A 12,030-nucleotide genomic window follows, 5' to 3' on the forward strand; every position below is an offset into this window, starting at 1 on the left:
TGATAATTGCATTACCTGAATGAATAAGCAATTTATGCAGTTCAGCATTCTCGCAAGTAGTATTCTTTTTTATATGAACTTATGTTTCCTAGTAGCTAGTCATGGAATAATTTACATATTGATTTATATATTTTAAGTTAAGTTAGAAGTAGAAGAGACTTAACTTTAGTGAGGTTGAATTCGCATTAAATTAGAGCTGCAATTATCGCATGGGGAGCGTCAAGTTCATTAGTTTTCACCTCTCCAATCCTGATGAAATTGACATAACCATACATTTATAATTCCAGTGCTCTATGTGTGTTTCTTTTCATTTTCATTTCTCTCTTTTTTTTCTACTGGTATTTATAATTTATTTTTTTTGGGTTATTCACCTAATCAATTATTATTAATTGAAAATTTAAATTTCTATTTCTATTTCTTTTTATGGTAAATTCTGTTGTTATTTTTCCATTCTCCTACTTGAGAATATTAACTTGCGAAACAAAATGAAATCTTACAACCAAAAGAATCCAAATTATGGATTTACCTTTTGTTGGAAATGTTCCATATTTATTAAAACAAAAACAACAAGGATGTTCAGCCATAATAGGGCGGCTACTTTATTATTATTTCATACATCGACCTTAATTAATTTATATAAATTGGTTGACAATGAAATAATTGTATTCATCGAGTTTGTAATCGTCCTACTTTTTGTTGCCTGAAAATAAGGTTTACGTACATTTTTCAAACGCCTATGCATGGTAGTGTTTTCAATATTATTCTGCCCTCGTTAATTGATCCACTCTCATTAATTAAATCTTATTATTGGTGGTAATTGTGTATTAGTGCCAAGTAAGCTGCAAATACCGCATGATTACGAGAGTATTATGCATCGAGAAAGGAGAAGCTTTTGAAATTATGAGAGGGAAGACATTCTATTTAAATTTTCAAGAGAAAGAATTATGCTATAATTATACACATTCTATATGCTTGTAATTGTATATGGGATAGAAGTACTATTTTTATCTCCCGTAACTTTCAAGAGAGATTCTCTTTTTAATAGTCAAACGCATAAATTGTCAAAGTCATTCCGAAAATCAGTTTGAAAATAATGTGTTGATCTTGTCATTCCTCCTTTATATGTAAAGTTAAACATATCTGTCTCAAAATATCCACAAAATATAGTCTAATTTTTAAAAATAATTTTTTTTATATCTTATACATTTTTTTCTGTTTCATATTTTACCTATTTTTTCTCACTATTTCTATTGCTTTATCAATTTTGCAATAAAATTTGTGTCATCCATAAATAAGACTATTTTTTGTGGACACAAAGAGCATAAAGAAATACTCTCAGCATCCCATACAAAGAGAAATTTTGGAATAAGGGTTTAAATTCACCGACCTTTCGTAATTAGGGATTCAATTCGCTGACCTTTCGTAATTTGGGATTGAGGCATGCGTATTTTTCGTAATTAGGGATTTATGATATTTTAGCTTATTTATGTGCTTTTTTAATATTATTTCCCTCTAACCATTTATCAAACGTCTAAATTACCCCCTTCAAACTTGTTCTTAGTTGGGACGATAAAATTGTGATAAATTAGGTGTAGAAAGATGATCTTTTTAATACATATATTATCCATTCTAGACAAGACCCAACCACTTCCCTTCCCTTCATCATGTCATCACTTCTCTAATGTCTATACATGATACATTTCACTGTGACTCTTCTGTCATTACATTTTCTGAGAGTCTCAGCAGCTATGTCTGCCCAAATTCTGCACTTTCACCCATGGTCACACCTACCACCCTAGATGCTAGTAACAGACATTGTGAGCCCTCCTCATCCTTGTCATTGGTTTTGTTCCCCTACATATTCCTCTTCTTTCCATTTTAAAGTCACTAAATATATGGACATATTAATGTTTTATTTTCTCAATTTTCTTCCACTATCATCAAGGCAAGACGGAGCTGCTGAGCTGGCCCACATGTTTCCCTGGCTGAGTGGTTCTTGGGAAAATCCAATCCCAACCCAGACCTTCCCATTGTCATCCCTAAAGCCAAGGATACAATATAACAATAATAAAACATGCAACTAGACTCATTAATCAAATACAAGTACTCACGATATCGATTTTCTTCGGGGGGAAGACAAATATTTTTTTCTTTTTTCAATTTATTAAAATATTTCCTAAGAAATCAAATAAGGATGAAAGGGTGCTCTAAGTGTAGATTGTGTGGAATCATATGCACCGTAGAACACATACAATAGATTTATGGTTCATGATTCGAGTATGTCAGGGAAATAAGAGACCATTTGCTCTTGGAGATTTATTTTAGAGGCATGAAATTAGCAAAAAAAACAAATTTAAAGGGGGTAATTTAGACGTTTGATAAATGGTTAGAGAGAAATAATATTAAAAAAACACATAAATAAGCTAAAATATCAGAGGGAAATAATATTTAAAAAGCACATAAATAAGCTAAAATATCAGAAATCCCTTATTACGAAGAATACGCATGCCTCGATCCCAAATTACGAAAGGTCAGCGAATTGAATCCCTAATTACGAAAGGTCGGCGAATTTAAACCCTTATTCCGAAATTTCTCCCATAAAAATAGGTCATTTAGGGGGATAAATAATAATGTAAAAGAAAAGAAGAAAAAGGTTGTCATGAATATGGATCGTGAGATTACTATAATAGAACTATAATACAATATCATTAGGAAATTGCGTAAATATGACGAAAGTTCTCCAGTGAAATAATGTTTCGAATACTTAGTTTGATAAAGTCAATTGTGATTTATGACAACTTTTTTTTCTGTCAATTATTTAATATTAGAGACGTTAAATAGAATTGTGTTGCATTTTAATCCACCTTACATTTTTTCTTCACTTAATTAATAAAATCTCATTTTCTTAAATTTTATGTCGAAAAGAAATATCTCACTTAATAATGGAAGGAGGAAGTAGTAGTAGACCACCAAATATATAGATTAATTATTAACTACTATTAATATTAGATTAAAATATTAAACTCAGAAAAATAAATAAAAAATTCAAAATAATGTGACGTTGTTTCATTAGCGATGTGAATCATGTCTATTCCAACTCAGATTTTAGCTGATATCGAAAGTGAGAGGCAACAAAATATTATGGTCATTATCCAATTGATGGTAATCAAAATAATATGACTCCCTTAGGTATCTTTGATTGTAGTTTATGTAATTTTCCTTCAACATATTAAGTGAGTGGTGTATGTCGACAAGCAACTCGACCGATTGTGATATGCGACAATCCATTCGGTAGAATGGCTTGGAGAAGTTACGCAAAATAAAATAAAATAAAATAGAGCCAAACCGTCTACTTAATGCAATACACAAAAAAACTGATAAAGATAATTTAGTAGACTTGGCAATGTTTGACGTGGTACAATCATTCGACATAAATCCACACAAAATTAATGGGTTTGAGTAAGACCTTAATTATTAGGCTTGGGTCCTTATCGGGTCGACCCAATAAGAACCCGATGATTTTAGGTTGGGTTCAAATTATGTCGGATTGGGTTTGTATATCTGATAAGAATGATGATAATTATTTTAATTAATTATTAAATTTTAATTTTATTATTTAGATTTAAATCATGATAAACATTTAATTATGTTATAACATGTTTTAACTGTGTAATATCATATTTTATAGTGTTTTATCAAGTTTTAATCGTATAATATCACGCCGGGGTCGTTATCGTGTTGAGTCAAACTAATTTGTATAGTAACTTAGTAACATTCACAATCATCCTGACAATTTTGGATATGAAACGATAATCCGCACGAACATACATAAAGTTAATGGATTGAGACCTGATAAGAACCCTATATTTTTGGTTGGATTTGGTCATATTAGTTTGGGTCGACATTGGGTTTACATTATAACGATACAATCCACAAGATTTGTCAGCCCTATAATATAAGGTGGACAACACATGAAAATAGAGCCGAACTATTTTGGGCTATACTCTACTTTAAACGAGAGATTTTAGAATATGAGTCTCGATTCGTTAACCTTTAGAGATTTGAGATTAAATTTGTCGACCTTTCAGAATATGAGACCGAGACATACAAATTTTTCGGAATAAGCTTTTTATATTTTTTTTTATCTTTTTTTATTTTCTTTTTTCTAATAATAATTTCCCTTCTAACACTAATCAATTAACTAAATTACCCACTCAAATTCGAACCCAAATTTCTCGTAGTTGTTGAAAGAAATTACAAAGCGGCAGAATACATAACGTGAAAATTAGTTAACCCAAAGCTACCGCTTTTATAATTCTGAAATTAGTTAACGCAAAGCTGTAAACCTCTTTGTTGTGTTCCTTAATTGTGTTTCTATTATTTTTTCCCCTTTCCATTACGATTACTTTGCAATTTCTGGTCTTTTAAACTCATATAAACACTTTGCTACAAAGGTTTAGTTACTTTTTGATTGAATTCTATTTTTGTATGTAAAGTGATAAAGAAATTGCGAAGCGGCAGAAATTGTTGAAAGAGCCAAAATAAGGAAAAAAAGGGCCGGTGGGAAAGAGGTTGATCTGGAGTGGAGCAGCAGAAACTGTATTTGAATAATTTTCAGATTTTAGGTTCAAATTTAAGTGGGTAGTTTGGTAAATTGATAAATGTTGGGAAGGGAAATTATAAGGAAAAAGTAGAAGAGAAAAGAAAAAAAAAATTCAGATAAGTTCGATATCTCGGTCCTATATTTTATATTTTGTAAGGTTAATAAATTTAATCTGAAATTTTGAAATGTTCGTCAAATTGAGACCCATAATCTAAATCTTTGACTTTAAACATAGTTTCAAAATCTCAATTTTAATTAGATTAAAAAATATTCGCGTCACATGGAATCGATTGAAAAGTACCATAAATAAAGCTGTACACTTGTCGTAATAATTTTATGAACATTAATTAAAACTGTCGTGTAACATCAATAACTCAGGTAATATTAGTATACGAGGTTATACTGCAAAATAATCAATCCTAGATGACTTGTAGTATCATATTCTGTAAAGAATTGTTAGATAAGACAAAGTTCGAATTCGAACGTATCTACAGCAAATCCGTACATAATAATCACGTATTCAAATTCCACTTCAAAAATAGTCAAACGGCTAGTAAAGAATTTCATAATCCAACTGCTATTATCGAGGTCATAATCCGAAAGTAAAAAGGTGAAACTTTTTTTGTATACCGTTGTTAATAAAAGCAAAATTACCCCGTTGATTATAAGATTTCTTGACCAATATTTTCACCTAAATTCAACCTAAAGAAGAATATATGTTAGTAAATTGAGAATGTATGCTGCAAAATAATTACGCTGCAATTTGTTTAATACTTACAAATCCCGAATTCTTATAGTTTTATAAATTGTTTCGTTAGCAACAATCCTACATACTATATAGGTTTTTTGTGATAATGTATTTTTCATTCTTTTAGTGTTTAGTTAGATCATTGGGCTTTTGATAGTGAGCTACCTAGTTTTTGGTTTATTTTAGGTTTGTAGGAAAAGCAATGATGAATAGTGACGCGTGGGAGACATAATTTTTAAATGAAATTGATAATGTGTAAGAGAGAAAGAGATAGAATAAGAGGGAAATAAAAGAAAATCAATAAAATATGAGCGAATGATAAATGTGAGTAATAAACTATGAGCGACTTTCCATTATGAGTATGTGACTGACTTTGGTGAACGGAAGAAAAGTGAATAATGAGATTATTTTTTGTGGTTAGATGAAGTACATTTTTTATAATCCTAATATGAAAGCAATCTCATATTTTTATAATCCTAATATGAAAGCAATCTCAATTGTAGCCTTCTACTCATCCCATCATCTACTGTAATTGAAATCACCGCAGAGAAGGTGGCAACATCTTTGTTGTGCTCCTCTAGAACTTTCCCCTTCTCGAGCTGAGAATAAACATACTTTACCATAAATTTTACACACGGAAAGAAATCATGTTAGGGAAACTCATAATCAACATTAGTCTATATTGGCTTTATATTTTGCCTACGTGAGCTACAAAGACAATACCAACAAATATGCACATGACAAAATGCATAAGAATTACACTGAAGAATGCACAAGAAAAAGACCAGTATTTGTTCATAGTTGAAACTATGTCACGTTTATCAAAAGAGTAGTGCTAAATGGTCATATTATGCCCAGCCATAAACTTAAAATATTAATAAAAAGTTGTACATTTATTGCTGATTCACTTTAATTTATTTCATCTAGAAAACAACAATATATTTTTGACTATATTATCCTTGAACACTAACACTAGTAAATAATAAAGAGAAATGTAACCCTCTTTTCAACTCTTTTATGTTGATTTCGTATCACTTTTTATACTTTTATTTATTATTTAAATTTTGTGTGAAATTAATTTTAAAGTTAGAATATAAATATCTAATGATATTAAAATTCAATTGTTACTAATAATTTTTGTTCTCCTTTATATAAAATAAGTCAATTATTAATAATTAGTATCTACATAATTATAACAAAATATAGGTAAAAGCTAAGTTAGACAATTGGAAATTACTTAATTGAAATCCATTAAATAAATTAAAATCCTAGATAATTTATAAAGCTAAGTTATGACAAAGACTCATATAGTTTATAATCAGTTTAATATATTAAAAAATTCAATTAGTCAAAAATGAGTAGTATACATTATTATTTGAAATTAATACTACTGTATTATGTAAAAATAAAATATTACTACTATAAAACTCAAATAAAACTCAGAATAGTCTATCACAGGGCACCAACTACCAAAACTCATCCATTAAACTCAATTTTATCCCTCAGCTCTTACTAGTAAATAAAAATCTACTCTATAAAAAAACATAACAAGTTAGGAGTATTAATTTTAAATTAAAACTTATATAGACACCCCCCCCCCCCCCTCACACGTTAACTATGATGTCACAGCCAATTATTGTATTATCTCACAAATTAATTCATAAATATTGAATATTTATATATGATATCACAACTTCTTTAATCCCACTCTTAATTCTTATCTTAGTAATTGTAATAGTACTATTAATTTGATTGCATAAAAAATTTTACTAGCATCAACGGAAATGAATGGTTTGTGGAGAGAAGAATATGGTAATTATGAAGAAAACAAGAGCTCTCAATAATATATACCTTCTCCGTCTGCTAAAATAGGAATTTTTTAAATGGAACATGTTTTAATCCAAAATTAAAAGTAAGAGATAGAAAGAAAAGTGTGTTAATGTAAAATGGGTCTCATAAAAAATTTCCTCAAATAGAAAGTTTTTATTTTTAAGGAACGAGATTAAAAAGAAACGTTTTTTTTTATTTTTATTTTTGGAGGACGGAGGAAGTACTTTAAATCAATGATAGTTTTATTCAAATAATTTAATCAATAGTAATAATACTACTATTATTAAATCTAATACACCAATTATCATGTACCTTGTGATAATAGCAACATAGTTAATAATAATAATAATAATAATACATTGAATTATGTCATAAGAAATTTTAGTTGATCTTATATTTATGAAGAATTTTAATTAATCACATATTTATTAAAAAAATGGAGAGTTTAAACATTTCACAAAATATTAAATACTAGTACTTAACAAATGAGGTGTGTTATATTGTTAACTATTCTTTAAATTGCTAACTACGACTAAATGAGATGCATTAGATCTTCAAATCAAAGGCTAAGATCATTAAACTCCGAATATGAATATATTGTAAAAAAATGTCAATAAGGGTATTAAGGTCAATCAAGAATAAATTAGTTATAACTAACTTTTGAAAAGTATCACAAAACTTTAAATACATATAACTATCACAATTTAAATTATTTTTGCACACAACATATATCAAATTAAAGATAATTGTATAAGGATTCTAACGAGATCTCATTAGCATATATTCCGATGTCAAATTTTTGAAAACAATTCTTCAATTTTTCAGATTTTTATGAAGCGGTTTAACGTCAATGTAGTTATCAAAATATGTCAATATAATATGTAAAATGTGAATTCGAAATTGTATTGACATATTCAGGACATCGTATTGATATGTTTAATACACTACATTGACATTTTGATCTAAAACCCTAATTTTGGGAGTTTTAAATTATCCTTTTATATTTAAATAATAAAAAAATAAATTTACACATGACAAATTATAGACCACTAGATCTCTAAACATCCTATGATCTCTAATTAATTGTAGTTAGCAATTTAAAGAGAGTTAGCAATTGATTACCCCAAATAGTACTAATCTTACGTATATGTATAGATGTACATTTCAACTATATAAGAAAATCTCCCATAATTTATTAAATAGTTCTTCTATAATTCTCACTTGCTATAATTAAATAGTAATAATAATAATCATATCTAATAATAAAAATTATATAATTATATAAATTGATGTATGATTTGGGTTAGGGATGTTACATTATCATTCATAGTAAAAAGTGAAAATGGACAAGAAATTAGAGACGGACGAAATGACAAAACTAGACAAAAAATGAGGGACTTATGGAGTATTAATTCATACTTCTTCGTCCTCAAAAAATAGACAAACTTATAAATGTCACGAGTTTTAATGTGCAATTAGTAAAGTATGAGAGAGAGAGAGAGAGAGAGAGAGAGAGAGAGAGAGAGAAAGCAGTGGATTGTGGGGTGCACTTTATAAGTGGTGTGTAATTGGTTAAAATATTTCCATATTTAGGCTTAGTCTAATTTTGGGGGACGACCTAAAATAGTAAAATGAGTATTTTTTTAGGACGGAGGGAAGCAATAATTAATACCTATAAGAGTGCGACACTTTTTTTTCGATAAAATAAAAAATCTTAAACCATCCAAAGTGGCGAGTAGAGTACAACACCATCAAATGTACACAGACTAATAAAACGGAAGCAAAAAAATCAACAAAGCTATCAACACAACAAGTGCAAAACCAACAGAGATATAAGAGCACGGATGTGGGCCCGGACCCACATTTATTCATTTTTAATTCTTTGCTCTTCTGCAAGAGCACAACACTCACATCCATGCTCTTCCGCAAGAGCATGCTCTTACACTATTCAAGGGTCCCACAATTCTATTATTCATTTTAAATACTTCTATTATTAAACCAAAAGTGGAAAAGAAAAAGAGGGTAAGACGAAACGGAATAACGTCCGATCTTGTTTATGGATTGAGTTAAGCCCTGTCTTGGAACCTTGTGGGGTTAGGAGTACATTTCCATAATATTAAAATGCATTAAAAATACCTAAAATAAAATTACAAATTACTAAAAAATTAAAAATTACATAATTGGTGAATCATGTTCGCTTCCGAATTGAAGACACAAGAACATGCTTATATATATAGGCTACAAAATTGGGAATTGCAACCATAAACATAAACCTATCTATCTTAAGTAAAAATTGACATTTGATGAGAAAGATTGACTGATATCACTACTATTTGATGTAAAAAAATCAAAATTTTTTAAAAAAATTAGACAAAAAATGGCTACTCCCTTCGTCCGCCATTAGGAATCTCGGTCAATTTTGTGCACTCGTTTTATAAAAATTTTAAAAGCTCTCTCTTACTTTACCATTTCTCCATTTTAACTATTTATTTTTATAAAATGAGTGCGGACGGGGGGAGTATATTTTTGAGAATCCGAATTTTTTTTTAATGATTTTCGATTTTTTATGAGTTTAAAAAAAAAATTTAATGGAATAAAAACATGCCCAATCGCGCATGACGCGATTGGGCATCACCGTCCAACGGAACGCTGCCACTTCGCCCTGCTCTTCGGCAAGAGCACGTCCGTGCCGACGGCAAGAGCGCAACGGCGAGCACAGTCGTGCTCTTGCCGACGACAAGGACAGTGCTCTTGCCCAAGAGCACCGTTGGGGATGCTCTAAAGCTAAGAATTTAATTTCTGTAACGTAAGATTCAGGTAGGCGTGCACAAACCGAACCAGCTCGGTGGTTAAACGCCGGTTCGGGCCCGCCGGTTCATGAATCGGAACGGAACCGAAACCAGCGGTTTGAACCGTCCGGCGGGTTGCCGGTTCCAACGGGCCGGTTCAGGGTCGAAGGATGCGTGAACTGTGAGCCGACGGTTCAAAACCGGCGGTTTATCGGTTTGAACCGGCGGTTCAACGGTTCAAACTGCCGGTTCAGGGTCGGTGAAATCGTGAACCGTGAACCGGCGGTTCGGTGGTTTGAACCTCTGGTTCAACCGAATTTTAAAAAAAAAATTATTTATAAAAATTGATTTTTATATTTAAAATCAATTTTTACAAACAAATGAATACACGAAATTCGTAATAGCCCATATATATTTAATGGGCTTGCGAATTTATGAAATCATTCTTGGTTGTTTCTCTTTTATAGAGACATCCTTGAATGTTTTATGTTCCACTTTTGATGGGGGACAAAATCATTCTTGGTTGTTTCTCTTTTATAGATACATGCTTGAATGTTTTATGTTCCACTTTCGATGTGGGACAAAATATGTTGAAGTGCTTTCTTTTATAACTACATGTTTAGAGCATTCATTCATCTTTTTCCAATGTGGGATATAAAACTTTCTTTTGTCTTCTACTTTTCTTCATGTTTTGTATGATATATATAAACAAAATTATTATTCAAATATATTCTTGATTGATAAAAATAAAGAATTATTGAGAAATATGATTTGTATATAGAAAATATTTATTTGTATAATAATTATTGTTAGGTTTATACAATTTGTATAAGAATTATTCTTTCAATGTATATAATATTATTTATTAGTTAACATATACATAAATTTATAAACATAAGCAAATCATTAATGATAAATAAAATATTAAGTAGTGTTTATTAATTTTTGTAAATAAAATATATTCATTATAAGTTGAAATACACTCTCTATAATTCAATACACTATAATTCAAGTAGTGTTTTCTCTATAATTCAATACACTGTCTTCCAATTTAAATGCTCAAGTCCAATATTAAGTATTGATATTTTAAAAATCAAAAGGTTTAACTTTAAGTAGTGTTTATTTATTTTTGTAAATAAAATATATTCATTATAAGTTGTAATTTTTAGTCTTATTCAAATTTATTATCAATAAAATTGTAATTTTCACCTTATTGTTTGAAATTTGTTTAAGCACATTTTATACATAATAAAGACTAAAAAGACAAAAAAAAAATACTCCATACTTAAAGTTGGATTTGATTTTTAAAATGCCAATACTTGGATGAGAGTATATTGGATTTTATTTAATTTAGAAGATAGTATATTGAATTATTCTCTTTTATAGTTACACATTTTGGATGTGTTACTCTTTATTTCAATGTGGGATAAAAAGTCTTTATTTATAAGTATATTATAGACCGTCCATCATTCTTCGTCTATATTAATACTCTATCTTCTATTATTATAATTTAACAACAAATATTATTACATAAACTATTATTCATTAGTTCTTTATCATTAATGATTTGCTTAGGTTTATAAATTTATGTATATGTTAACTAATAAATAATATTATACACATTGAAAGAATAATTCTTATACAAAGTATAAACCTAACAATAATTATTATACAAATAAATATTTTCTATATACAAATCATATTTCTCAATAATTCTTTATTTTTATCAATCAATAATATATTTGAATAATAATTTTGTTTATATATATTATACAAAACATGAAGAAAAGTAGAAGATAAAAGAAAGTTTTGTATTCCACATTGGAAAAAAAATGAATGAATGCTCTAAACATATAGTTATAAAAGAAAATACTTCAACATATTTTGTCCAACATCGAAAGTGAAACATAAAACATTCAAGGATGTCTCTATAAAAGAGAAACAACCAAGAATAATTTTGTCCCACATCGAAAGTGAAACATAAAGCATTCAAGGATGTCTCTATAAAAGAGAAACAACCAAGAATGATTTTGTCCCACATCAAAAGTGAAATATAAAAC

The sequence above is a fragment of the Salvia splendens genome, chromosome 1 (genome assembly GCF_004379255.2).
Source record: "Salvia splendens isolate huo1 chromosome 1, SspV2, whole genome shotgun sequence".
NCBI lineage: Eukaryota > Viridiplantae > Streptophyta > Magnoliopsida > Lamiales > Lamiaceae > Salvia > Salvia splendens.